We start from the raw sequence: 14,902 nt of genomic DNA on the forward strand, positions 1-14,902 counted from the left end.
TAATGAGGGAGAGAATTAGTGGAGTTGTGAAGTCTATTACAGTAGAGTGACACTGCTCTCCATTCGGAGGAAGTTATCTCATTAGCACAACTTCAAAGAGCTTTGATGTACAAAATAACAATTACTAAAATCTAAAGCAGAAGAAAATCACCTTGTTTTAAAATATAAATACACATTTATGTTGCTGTGTGTGTGTGTGTGTGTGTGTGTGTGTGTGTGTGTGTGTGTGTGTGTGTGTGTGTGTGTGTGTGTGTGTGTGTGTGTGTCTGTGTTTGAGGTGAGAGTCTATCGGATGGTGATACATCTCTGTCAGTGATGTTTTACTAGAAGGAAGTAGAGGTGAACACCCTGTGACTGGATGTGGCCTTTACTCCCCCAACAGACTGAACATAGCTTGACAACATATTTTTTCACCAGTATTACAGCTGTGTAAGATTGAATTTCCTGAAGCTTTGCTTATTTTTGGAGCAGACCACTGTTTTTGGCAATTAGAAATTTCTAATGACCTTCCCACCCACATGAGTGATATAATGTAATTCTGCAACCATTAAAGAGTACTGTATTTGTCTGTGTGTGTTTCCAATATCCATCTTTTTCTCCAGCTGTGTTCAGAATGGAATATGGAATACACTGTAAACCGCACAGTATGCACTCTATATTGCATTGTTGTTGTTGTTTATTTTGTTTTTTTTTAAAAAGGATTATGCTAATCAGACAGCAGTACAATGCAGTCATATTATCTCATTACAGTCTGTATATGGTGTAGTATTTTAAAAGTATTTAGTAAAACAGTATGAATTATGCAATGCTAAACATTTCAAATTACAAGTTAGTCACATGATCTCATTACAGTGTTTAAGTGGAGGTACTACAGCTAGGGCTGGGACAATACGTTGATATTGAGATACATCGATACATCGATACATTGAGAATCGCGATACATTGAATCTGGAACGATACTGATATTTTGTTATTCTGAGGTTAGTTTTTAACAGCAGATTGCACTATGTGCTTTAGAAACACACGTAATGTTACTCTGCTTCCAGTTCCTTTACACACACCACTTAAACCTAAGATAATCATTCATAAAGTTTAAAAAGGTTGAAGCGAATTACTAGGGTGTTTGCTATGGGCTGTGTTTACATTAATCTTGCATCATAAAAGCATTCTGAGCCGAGGTGCAAGTATATTTAACCACTTACATGACTCTGCAGAACTCTTCTTCGTGAGCATTTGAGTGTGGTTAAAAACTAGTCTAGAGCGCCATCTGCTGTTAAAACTAAGCTCAGAATCGTTTCGAGAGAAAAAAATATCAAGATCGATCCAGATTCATTCTATCGAGAATCGAAAAATGGTATATTTTCCAATTCCTAACTACAGCTATGTTTTTTTTTCTTTCATCAAATAAACAATATTGCTATTTTCAAATACACATAAAAAAAGGTTAACAATGCTAACGATTAGGGCTGCACGATACAAAAAATTGAACTTTAATGCGATTATCACTTAAAGGGTTAGTTCACCCAAAAATGAAAATAATGTCATTTATTACTCACCTTCATGTCGTTCTACACCCATAAGACTTTCGTTCATCTTCGGAACACAAATTAAGATATTTTGATTAAATCCGATGGCTCAGTGAGGCCTCTATAGAAAGCAATGCCATTGAAAATCTCAAGATCCATAAAGGTACTAAAAAATATTTAAAACAGTTCATGTGAGTTTAGTGGTTCAATCTTAATATTATAAAACAACGAGAGTACTTTTTGTGCACCAAAAAATCTAAATAACGACATTTCAACAATATAGTGATGGCCCGATTTCAAAACACTGCTACGGAGCTTTACGAAACGAATCAGTGATTCGGATCGCCTGTCAAATGGCTAAACTGCTGAAATCACGTGACTTTGGCGCTTCGAATCACTGATTCGATTTATAAAGCTCCGAAGCAGTATTCTGTATTCTCGTCACTTAATAATATTAAGGTAGAACCACTGAACTCACATGAACTGTTTTAAATATGTTTTTAGTACCTTTATGGATCTTGAGATTTTCAATGGCATTGCTGTAAATAGAGGCCTCACTGAGCCATTGGATTTAATCAAAATATCTTAATTTGTGTTCCGAAGATGAACGAAGCTCTTACAGGTGTGGAGCGACATGAAGGTGAGTAATAAATGACATGGTTATCATTTTTGGGTGAACTAACCCTCTAAACACGATTCTTAGAGTGATTATGAAATCGCGAAGGCTGCTATTTTTTTAATGTGCAGCTTGTCAATGAAGTATGGTTCCAAATGCTAATCCATCTGAAAGCACTGCGAATTTGAGTCACGTATAATGTACATTTGAAAAATCAACATGCGTCAAACATCTTTCCAGACATGAGAAACATTTATTAACATCTTGTCCAGCAAAAGACAACCTTTAATAACATGTTTGTACTCCAAACTCACTTCATAACAACAGCTGAGCATCCTTTGTGGTTGGTCACAATTGTGGTAATTCGGTGAGTGACATCCAGTTATCATCTCAGAAATATAAACATTTATTTAAAAATTTAATGCAAAACACACACACAACACACAAACACAGCTCTGCTGACTCTAATTCAGGTTCATTCATCACACTATGGAGTGCTTTGCACTCTTCGGGTGCTTAAAATAAATCTTTTTTACCAGCATATCATAACTCAAAATGGCCTGTTAAAGGGTTAAAGAGACACAATACATATATACATTTGAAGTGTCGGATTTAAGATGTTACGTCTTGTAGAAATGGGATAGAAAGACTCTTTCCATAGTGCCAGTCATCACATGAACTCTCAGTCAAATCATAATCATAATGAACTCTCAGTCGAATCTTTTAAACCTATTAAAGACTGATTTATAAAGTGTTTACCACAGGTCTTTAGTATGCCGCCTAATATCAGAGCGATCATAAAAGACAAGGTGCACTGATGAAAGTATGATCTATTTCGGAATCCTGCTCCTCATTAACTGCTCTGAGACGTTATAGCCATCCTGATCTTTCCATAATTCTCCAATTAGCATAATCATACAATACATCAGTGAATATGTGGCAGGCTGAATTGATTTCCTTCTAATTGCACATTGTGTGAGGAAGTTGTTTGGTTTTCATTTCTCTTCATTTGAAGGAAGGAGCAACTACTCCGAGGAAGCAGGGATGAATTATAGATTATAGCTCTTTTCATATGGTGTGCATGCTGGTTATTATATGGCTGTTGAAGATGCAAGGGAGTTGCCAGTCATGTCTGGTGATGCTGTGGATCTCTCTGATGTCAAAAGACTAGCTTCTCTAAAACCACTCAGTAACACAATGTGTCAGAATTTAATGTCAAAGACAGAATTTTCTGCTGACAGAGTGTGAAAATGGTCTGCCATCCAGCGAAATCTCTTAGGAGGTGTCACATGCTCAAATTTAATGCACCTTAAGTTTGCATTTCTCAGAAATTCTGTTTGCAAATATGCTGTCACAACAGAAAGTGTCCCGCTGAAAACATTTGCCGTGACCTCCTCCCCACATTATCCGCCTTTTCCATTTCCAATAATTCTGTTGCCTTGGCTGGCATCAGTTTAGCTCTGCTCTTATGAAATTTCCAAAACTCTGAGGTGAGGAGGTTTTCTCAGATCTACAGCCATTTCCTCAGATCTGGAGGCATTCTCTAATGTCAGATGACATGCCAGTGATGGCTGCAAGAAGAGAGATTTGTCACATAGGAAGATTGGGAGCCACTATATGGCATCACATATGTATAGAAAGATGGAAAGAATTGGTATTGAATGTCAAGAGAACTACTTTTTATGTTCTACTAAAACCAAGGACGCCAACACTAGTAACAGAAAGAGAAATAAGGCGACACAAAAGAATACGGTCAGTGCAATAACCTTGCATCAAATACTATTATATCCTTGAGATGTATTTTCAGCAAGTAAATCAAAATTGGCATGACAGCGCTGTGCCCATTGGTTCAAGGAGCTCTCGTGACAAAACATTTCTTTCCCTCAGCCTTTCCTTCTGTCATGGTCATGGCTGGTTAAAGAGAGATAAGGTAAGGATCTAAGCAAAAATGGTACTTTAATAATCCATAAGACTAATGCTGGATACACACTACAAGATTTTAGCCCTTCTTGCGTGTTTGCTTGTGAAAAATAGTTTGTTTGGTACCCCAGACAGTCACGTGAAAACAGCAATCTAACGACTTTGAAAATCATGTAGCGAGTTCCGGCATAAGGCACTCTGGAATACAGACAGGAACAAAAAAAACAACACCATAAACAACGAAAACAGACAAAAAACTGAACTAAAGGGAATACACAAGATGAGGTGTAAAACAAGGCCCAGGTTCAATCAAATAATAAGACACCGTAGCAACCAAGGACACAGGGACTAAACACATGGTAAAGAAACTCAACTCAAAAAACCAAAACACAGAAAATACTTAAAAACATTCAGCAGCATGTTTACCCGCCATGCAAAGTACACAATTAAGGCGGCCCACGCAGGGGGAACCGGAACGCGATTACCTCCATGGGGGGAACCTCCCCTGGAACACAATCGTGGGGCCCCCTCCCGGAGATTTGCTTAAGGCCCCCAATAACGTAAACACGCCCCTGAAAACACTGGGTCCCATTCATTAATAATTGCATTCACCATTCGTATTTATATGCACATTTGAATTTTCTCATGAAAACTTTTCGCCTAATTCACAACACATGATGCGTACCATATGAATTTGTTCCTAACCTCATTCTAATGTTGATGAATTCAGAGTATCCCAAGCGACAACATGGCAGAGTTTACTAATTTACATAAAACACACCCAAACCATGTCCATATAAGGGCATTCCGCACGCCATTTTCTTCTGTCGCTCTCAGCAAACATCACGTTCTCTAAAGACGCATTCTCACCTGAGAACACACACAGCAAGATCCTTGAGTGATACCAAGAGTGCCATCCTCAAAATGTCCAAACGCAATAAACACCTTTCATACAGACATTACAGACTTTCATACTGTTCATATGCATATCTGTCTTTATGCAGAGCTACCTCGCAGCTTGAGCTGTAATGCACCTTTGTTTAAAATTTCATCTTTACAAGTTTATAAAGCCACCAAGAGTATGTGATTTTTGCATGAGTGGTTTCAGGTGTTCCCACATTTTTCATAAATTTAGAATGTTTTAGAACGAAAGATGAATCATAATTTGTTCATGAAAATGTTCCTACACAGATTTCACACACAAATTTGTGCATATGCATGCTTAGTAAATGAGACCCATTGAACTGTATAAAAACAGCATGACAAAAAAAAAAAATAAGTTTGAAGTGTTTTGCTTGACCACAGTGTCATGAAAATATATCATTATTTTTAATAAAAAAATTATTAGTATTATTTGTATTTTTACATAATCACTATAAATATTTTTATTCATATTTATTATATTACATGTATTTTATTAATATTATCTGCACCAAAAATGCTGTTAAAGGGTATAATTTGCCAGAAATTACCTTTACACAGCTGCCCTGAAAATATAAGATCAGAAGAGAACCCCTTCCTGTTATCAGTCAAGTAATTTCTTCATTTGCTCTGATGTAGAGCAAATCTTTTGTGTCAGTGCCTGTCCAATTTGATAACATTTTTTTCCTACTATGTACATGATTTTTGACTGCCACCTCAAAGGAATGCAACTAAACTTGTAGAATAATTGCATTATTATTATTAGTAGTAGTAGTAGTAGTAGTAGTATGCACAGCATCAATATCTAATTTTTCAGCTAATTACTACTTCAACAAGGGGTATGAAAACATCTATTTAGTTATTTTTCAGTGACCGACTTGGTGCCTTACTAGACCAACACAGCATCTTAAGCTTTGAAGCCGCTTCAGAAAGATCTTATCTAACATCTTCCCAGAGTAGATTCCTCTAGCCACCCTCCCAGTCTGAAACAGCAATTCTTTTTCATGTGTCGGCAGACTGCGATTTGTCTTTTCAGGTTTCTTTTTCTAGTTTCCACCTGAAGCTGCACCATTCACTGATATCTTTCCCGGTCAGGAGGCATTCAAGCTTAAAGTGCACAAATGCTTTCTTTTTTTAATTTAATCAATGTTTATTAGTCACCAACTGTTACTTCCTCTTCTGCCGAATGATTCAAGCCGGGAATAGTTTTCTTAACTCTGGGAAAACAGTAGCATGGCTCATGAAGTTGGAACCCACTAAGAGTAATTGAAACAAACCAGGAAAGGTAAACACAGAAGTAAAAGTGATTAATGATGCTGCTGGAGAGGTGCGCTATCCATTTTTCTCACCGACACAGAAGACCTTCGCCCCAGGAGAGAGCCATTGCAACGTTAAGGTATGGCTGAATGCTGTTAGAGAGTTTTAGCTCATTGCTCAATTTCATTCACACTGATATCACTTCAACAGAGTGTCCACAGGAGATCTATGGCGGCCATTGTAATGCCACTCGGAGGTTACAGTGTTGCATTTTCTTCTTGGTTCGATTCGCTTTCAGAAGGCATCATTCAAAGTTTACCAAAATGCTTTTATGCATGTCATATGTGAGTAAACTATCCTCTCATTGGTCAGAGTATCTTCCGGTTATTCTGCTCATAGCGTCATCCGTCAAGATGTATTCAGAAGTTTTGGTTACACTTTTAAAGTCCCTGTAAAGTCATTTTAAAGTATGCGTTCTGAGTTTGTCACACCGCAGAAAAATGTGTTATTAACCACCCAGCCAAATTTGAATGATTAAAAAAATCTGAAAGTAAATGAAATAAGTCATCAAAATCTCAAAAAAATAGGCAGTGCTCTCTGCTCTCAAACGCTGGAGGCGTGACCGCTGTCGGCGCTGAAACCACACCCACTTGCGAGACATGCCGTCTCATCTACTGACTTGTCTAATGAGTCAAACGTACTGATGCATATAAAAAGTATCACGTTAGAGCAGGGGTCTCAAACTCAAATTGGCGGGGGGCTGTTTCTGTGATTGACACCTCATAGGAGGGCCATATTAACATTCAAGCGCAAGAAAGCGCAACATTTCAGAAAATTTACTTTCCTTTGCATTATTTCTCATTTACTTCAAATTTCATTAGGCCTACTAAAATATTTGTATACCTATACTATAAATATTTTATTTACCATACTAAATGTAAACAGCAGTGTCTCTCTCATTGTTACAGAGTGTAATATAATTATATAATACTATTACTAATATAATACTACTAATATAATACTATTAATTGCAATAGTCTGGTGCAACTTCTCACATCCAACAAGGTGCATGGAATAAAAATAAAAAAAAAATAGTAATTTAGGAACAAAACCAGCAACACTTGTGGCATGGAGGGGTCAGAAATAAACAAAAAACTGTATATATATCTCAACTTTATTTTGCCAAAAAAATAAAAATCTCTCATTGTTACATACTTTATTAGTTTTTAACATTTAGTGGAAGTATTTTCCCTTACTTTATGTTAGCTTAAATAACATTAAAATCCTGCACTGAACAACACTGAACTGAACAAATACAATCCCTGAATACATTTGAACACTCATCTGTTTCTTGACAGACACGTGGCAGTGCTTGTACTCACACAGCTGAGCCACATTTGTCCAAGATGCTGTTTGAGCATCGGTAACGTTTAATGGTTGCATTGGACGCGTTTCGATGGTTTAAATCGACGCTCGTGACTTAAAGTCGAGTGCTTTTACTGTAATTTAGGCAAGCGCGCTCATAATAGAAGTGACGCAGTTGAGAGCGCAGCTCATGGTTGCATAGCAACGACAGACGCCACTGGAGCGAAAGCGCATTGGAAAGAAGGAGAATGCGGCGCGGCCGCTTATGTGACGCGATATGTGAATGCCCCTTAGAACGGCGACTTTTTCTTTGCATATCAGACAGGTAGTAACTAGAGAATTATCATAATAATTTAGCGGGCTGGATTATGTTTTATTTTTGAGATCAGTTGCGGTCGGGTAAAGGGGGAGGGCGGGCCGTAAATGGCCCGCGGGCCGGCAGTTTGAGACCACTGCGGTAGAGGGTTGCAAATTTTAGTAGAGTTACTGTGGACTACCTACTTTTTATAACATAAGCACACACGGCAACTTAAGCCCCGGGTATACTTCGGCCGTCCGCGTTCGTGCACCGTCCGCATGACGTAATTTTCGAGACCGCGTGGACAGTCCGCGTGCAACAGCGCATGCGCAAGCAGTATAGAAGAGTCCACTAGGTGGCAATACGCACAGCATTGAGCACAGTGTTCAGCCGTCAAAGAAGAGTGTGAAAAGACCGGTTTAAAAACAACACGCTTGAAAAAAGAGGAAAACACGACAATATGACAGCGGACTTGACGAGCGTTTGTGCGAAGAGATTAGAAAGTAACCACATTTGTACAATTTATTGTTTGAAAGAGTACAAAGACGTGTTTAGGGCGGCACATTCATGGAGGGGGATAAGTAAAATATGGGAAAGGATGCACTTCTTTTCTTCTCCGATCATGCCCAGTGAATGTCACGTTAATGACACGACTCATTGCTGTTCTCCGATGTCTGGTAGAGCATAGAAAAAAGCTGTACTGCGCATGTGACGATCGCGGTCATCCGCGCGCATCTGTGGTGTGGTTTACGTGACTGCGCGCGTGACGCGTCCGGGCGCGGAAATTGAAGTATACCCGGGGCTTTACACTCATTGGTGGGGCACGTACTGCCGACTGTTGTCGAGTCGACAAATGACGGTGCCGCGAGACGGGAGGATGAAGGCCGGGACGGGTCATCGGTTGAACGATCACTTTAGAATCCTTCATATCATCGTTTTAGGAAATGTAAATATGGAGACCGAGCTGTACTGTATATAACCACCATGTAATATGTATTTGCGTGACGAAGGCATTACTAGCTAAATGTGCAAAGGGCTGTATAAGACACTCGTGATTGAGCGAGTGAACTGCTGTAGCGTTAGGGGAGGAGCCACGCTCAGTGCGTCATCAACACTATATAACTGCGTCATCAACAGTTATATAGTGTTAGGGGCGGGGCTATGCTCGGGGGCCCAAGTGCGTCATCAGACCTCCATTTTAACTCCGCCCCAAAAATCCTGAACACTTGGTGAAAAACTGTTTAACGCTCTAACTTTACATTTAAGCATTCCCAGCTAACACACGACGTAACAGTTACGTAATGTATTCGTACTTTTTGGTAATTTCATGACTTACTAACTGACAACGTAACTACGACGTCGCATGCCAGTAATTTCATTACCTTCAGATTACCATCTCACAATGTCGTCAGTATGACCCCCTAACGTTATAAGATTACCAAGGACGTTCCAGATACGTACTCTATTCGTAATATGTTGGGAATTCCATGACTTACTAGTAACGTAACTACAACGTTGTATGCCCGTAATATTATTACCATCAAATTACCATATCACAACGTCGTCAGTACGATCTCCTAACGTTATAAGAAAACCAAGGACGTTCCAGATACGTACTCTATTCGTAATATAAAGGTCATTCCATGACTTACTGGCAACATTACAGCAACGTCATGTGCTGGTAATTTCATTACCATCATTTACGAGTTCTTTATATGTTAAATTACCAGAATTTGCCATTTAAAATGTGTAATTAAACGTCAGACTCAAGACTGAAATGTCCCTTAAGAAAAAAAATGTTTCTTTTCACCAAGTCAGAATATGGATGATTGCTTTTTATATATAGTGACGTGACATACAGCGCGCGCCTCCACAAATGGAGTGGACTTGAGAGTGAGTAAATGATGACAGAATTTGAACTATTGGCCTCTGAAATTAAAGTAAAAGTAAAGTGTTTGAAATAAGTGATTACACAATCTTTCTAGATGCAGCCTATTTTCTAATATGACATAGAATATTTTTTTGGAAAGACGCAAAACCTTTTTTTATTGTTATGTTTATGTTAGTGCTGGTGGCCGTTAGAGTTGCCATGGCAACCGGGAAAACATTCAAGCTGCTGGAGAGGACAGGTCGACGTTTCTCCATGTTTCTCGTCAGTTTTATAGCAATAAAGTTCAACAACTGCGTCAGATTGGTTAAGTAACATTACCCACAGTCTACCTTAAGTACTTTATGTTAATATTTTTACCTGTGATTGAACGTCTGAAATATATGTTGGCAAAATGTTAGGCTAGCATAGCATATGTTTTTAATGATACTGAGTGCAAAATGTCTTGAATGCTTTTCGCTGTAGGCGATATGTTTTTATTTATAGTTTGGGTGTATTTCATTATTTTTATTTGGATTTTTGTTCATGTTCTGCGTGTTTTTCAAAATAAATGAATTGAATTCATTTTGAGCTCTGCATTCATTGTTCACAGCTGTTGGGATAGCCTTTAAATTAGTTTGGGCAAATGAGGACATCAATTAGGTTAAACTACTGCATGTCCGCCCATAGAAAAATAAATAAATATAAAAATTACCAACTGATTACCAACACACAACCATTGATACACAACGTTGCCACGACGTCGCAGTTACTAACTGGCAACGTCACAAAGTTACGTTGTGGCAACGTATCCGGGAATTTCACTTTTCCGGTTGCCACAACGTAACTAGTTACGTCGCCACGACGAAGGTTTGGTCACCAAATTAAGTTGCAGTTACGTAACAGTCACGTATTTTGATTAGCTCGGTCACACAATTCTCAGTCTTTGTAATGTGTTTCAGCAATACATTTGTAACATTTATAAAGTGTTTAGAAAGAATTCTCAGAATTGACTTTACAGGGACTTTAATTTTAAGGTGACATAGGTACATTGTACTTATTCAAATAAGTACTGATTAATATTAATTAATTTCATGTACTTACTATAGAGTTACAGTGTTACCGAACCTTGAATGACGCACAAGAACAAACCTCTTCCGGAACAAACCTCTCTTCCGTATAACACACAAGAATGATCCTCATAGGTTACTCCACACATTTGAGCTTCCAGAAGAAGTTCGTTCTCGCTCGTCATTCAGGTTCGGTTGAGCTTCTGCTTATGTTCGCTGATCAGTGTTTATATGTGAGTAAAAGCCTAAATTAAATCTGTTCATCATAAAAAGCAATCAAGTCTCTTCAGAAAATTTGGACTAAACCACTCAATTAATATGGATTCGTTTTTTCGATCTCTTTATGAACTTTTTGAAGAATCAAGTTTCAATTGCATAGGCTATCTATGGGAGGATAGAAAGCTCTCAGATTCCATCTGAAAGATCTTCATTTGTGTTCCAAATATGAACAAAAGTCTTATGGGTTTGGAACGACATGAGGGTGAGTAATTAATGACAGAATTTTCATTTTTGAGTCAACCAACCCTTTGACGTCATATGGACAAACTGTGTATCATTAGATCGCTCCAGCTTTGATAACTGACCACTGTTTATGATAAAACTCAATTGCTCAAATACAGTAATTTATGCCAGGAGTGCAAAATAATAAATTGGTAACTCACTATATTTTGAATAGAAGAAAAACACACATAGACATTTAGTCACATCTGTTCTGGTTTATTTGTTTTCACATTTATGCACTAGACTGTAGACTTAGCGTCTGTATAGTCCAAAAGTGTGCATATTTGGAGAAATATTAATTTATTCTCACATGTTTGCACAATATTTTGTCATACAGAATACCATTTCTATTCATTTCCCTCTGAATTATGTGAACTGATGAGCTAAAACAGTGTACACAGCGCTGTCTGTCTCTCCTGTTCCGGGTTTTGCGCAAGTTATGATCACAGCTGTGCAAATTCGATCTAGAGCTGTCAATCATCTTACGTGGCATAATTCCTGCCTTCTGCATGACCACGTCCTGTGTTAACTTCCTCCTTCGCAGCTCTGTGAAAAGCAATGCCAAAAATGAAGAGAACAAACACATGATTATGAGTATATGATTTGTGTTGCAATTTGGGGTATTATCATATGAATAAAGAATGTTTACAGTAATGATTACAGAGGAATGATTAGCTCCATAAAAAAATGCTAAATATAACATATTTTAGCAACATTATATGACCAAAATCCATATTAGATCGCAATCAGAAGTTAATACAAAAACTGCTAAACCAATCCCAAAACCACCTAAATTTTGTCCACCCTCCCAATCTTTTTTTTTTGACCCGCACAATCAAATTCAAAACCGCCCAATCTGGCAACACTGATATTTGATATACAAATTTCTGAATAATCAACATGATAAAAAGTTGGCTGAAAAACCTGTTGTTATACAATCTACTACATGCCTTCTGATCTCTGATTGGTAGTTTATATTTTTAGCAAGTAAATGGGCTTTCAGTATAATTCTAATAATATCCCCATATATTGTGGTGAGTTGTATGTCGCATTTAAGCACATGGAGGACCAAAGCGCTTTGGCTCTTAGTGTAAATAGACCTTTCACCTGCAATTTATTTCGCCTTTTCATTGTGTACTTGTTGTGAATAGGCATTAATGCCCTTTTGTCAGATGTGGCTATTTTTTTCCAATGACAGAAACTGTTTGAGTTTGAAGGCACAATCTAAATATGCAAAGTCAGGAGGAAAGGCTATGTGTGTGTTGAGTTCTTTTTCTAATATGACCTCTGAATCTTAATGTGATTTACTTGGCAGACCAAACAACATTTATATTGCCATACACTGTATACACTGTGTTAGTACATACTCTTCTGTTTATGCTATCTGCAGTCTGTGAAAAATATTATAAGATTGTGAAGGCCTGGAGCAATGCTCGTGTTGTGCTGCACTTACAGACTTGATTTACTAATGGTATGTTTTTGAAAAATGTCTTTAATTTGAGCAAAACTTTATTTGATTATATTGTGCAGGGAATCCATAATGTATATTGATGTGTGATGTATTTGAAGATGGGCATCTATTATGTTTAACCTCTGGCTCTAAAACATATATTGTGATTACAACGTCAAAGAATAATAAACAAAAATATGACTAAGGGTAACAATAACTTTTCTGTCATTTTCAACATTTTTGTAAACAATTTGCACCTATTGTGAAGAATATGAATGTGAAATGTGTGTTCAGTCGATAATAAAATAAAAAAAGTAATATTCCATTCTAGCATTGTAATAGCTGCCAGATTACACTAATAATATTTTATCAATTGAGATGACCAGAAGAGGGTACATTTTCCAGACATTTAGTAAGGCAATTTACCTCTACTCAATATGTAGTCCAGTTTCTGATGAGATCCTTTCAGATTCTGAAAGCTTGTGTTGGAGAGAAATGAAGATGTCTCGACTGAAGAGAGCTCAAACTTTCAGAATGATTCTGGGTTACTTTTCTTGCACCAAAGCACATAACACACTTACTGGGAAGGAAGTAATACCTTCATTTTCAGGGTCCCATGCACACGGATTCTTGAGGAAATGATATACGCTTGAGAAAGGTTTGTTCCGGGTCCTGAAGGCTGATGTATCTACCAAGCATGTCACCAAACAACAGATTTAATCTCTGCCTAGAGCTAGCATTTTATTTATATCTCAATGAGAACATCTACACTGGCAATGCTTAAACCAATGTGCTTTGCCGTTGCGTGGTCATTGTGTATAGACATACCAGTCACTGATTCTTGAAATATGGGATATTTGGATTTTTTATTTATTTATTTTTTTTATTGTGCCTGGCATTAGTTCTGAAAATATCTTTCCATGCAGCTACAACTATCAACATGTCTACTTTGATATAAATCAAAGTAGAACGTTCCTAAAGGGATAGTTCACCTAAAAATGAAAATTCTTTCATCATTTACTCATGTCATCCCAAACCTAAATGCATTTCTTTATTCTGTGGAACACAAAAGAAGATATTTTATACATGTCTCAGTGGGTTTTTTTCCCCCAGTGTCCATACAATAAAAGTCAGTAGGGTCCAATGTTGTATTTATTTTTCCCCCATTGAGTGACTTGAGAGTGAGTAAATGATGACAGAATTTGAACTATTGGCCTCTGAAATTAAAGTAAAAGTAAAGTGTTTGAAATAAGTGATTACACAATCTTTCTAGATGCAGCCTATTTTCTAATATGACATAGAATAAAGCTTGAAACTAAAGAGTTTTAAGTAAGGGATAATGTTCATCCAGCCGGTTGTTATCGCAGAATAAACCCCGACAGGGTGATCAGGTGATCTTGCATCAGCCTGAAGGGGTTTATTCTGCGATAACAACCGGCTGGATGTACATTATCCCGCTTATTACACGGCTTCTTGCCACTTAGATCAATATTTCATGTCTGATTATTTACTAAAGTCAAAATATTTTATTAGCTCTTTAAATGTAAAGCTTCCGTGGAGAGAGCAATTGCTAGCAAACGGCAAGTTCAAACTAGACGGACATTTAAGAGATACGGTACAGTCATACCACATATTAAATGGCATTTCGCCACAAAAATAATTATGGGAATAAGAGATATTGATCTGAGATGAAACTGATTTAAAATCATACCTGTTTGTTACAGTAAACAAAACAATAGTCACAAAATGGCAGCAGCTGCATTTGTATGAAACGAGAGATCGAGTCCACAATATAGGATGAAATCATATTTAACCCTTTCAGGGGCGCAGGAGACATTTTCAAAGTGTGGGGGACCAAACTGCTTTACGGGGGGGGGTCTTTCCCATGGTCTTTCCGCACTCATGGGCAAAGGAGTTTCTCTGAAAGGCTCGCGCGAGACTGAACGGAACGCGGGAAATGAAGTATACCCGGGCCTTAACCGCTCTAAAAATGGACTGGAGCTCACGTTCACATCGGGAACACGGGAGCACCGCGATGGGACCGCAAAAGGCACTTTCACTTTCACGATCAAAGTGCACGCCACTGATAAGCATTATAAATTAAGTATTAC

General features: G+C 37.8%; 1 long non-coding RNA gene across 2 annotated transcripts; it reads right to left on the reverse strand.

The window, feature by feature from the left end:
* Positions 1-11,401: 11,401 nt before the first annotated feature.
* LOC125271462 lies at positions 11,402-14,700 on the reverse strand. Of its 2 annotated transcripts, XR_007185629.1 has the most exons (4): positions 14,503-14,700; positions 13,390-13,479; positions 13,218-13,270; positions 11,402-11,887 (listed from the first exon to the last, which is right to left on the reverse strand). It is a non-coding gene; the product is annotated as an uncharacterized LOC125271462 (long non-coding RNA). The 2 variants fall into 2 exon arrangements; XR_007185628.1 differs by having other exon boundaries at positions 13,218-13,479.
* Between the last annotated feature and the right edge of the window lie 202 nt (positions 14,701-14,902).

The sequence above is a fragment of the Megalobrama amblycephala genome, linkage group LG7 (assembly GCF_018812025.1).
Source record: "Megalobrama amblycephala isolate DHTTF-2021 linkage group LG7, ASM1881202v1, whole genome shotgun sequence".
In the NCBI taxonomy this organism is placed as follows: domain Eukaryota; kingdom Metazoa; phylum Chordata; class Actinopteri; order Cypriniformes; family Xenocyprididae; genus Megalobrama; species Megalobrama amblycephala.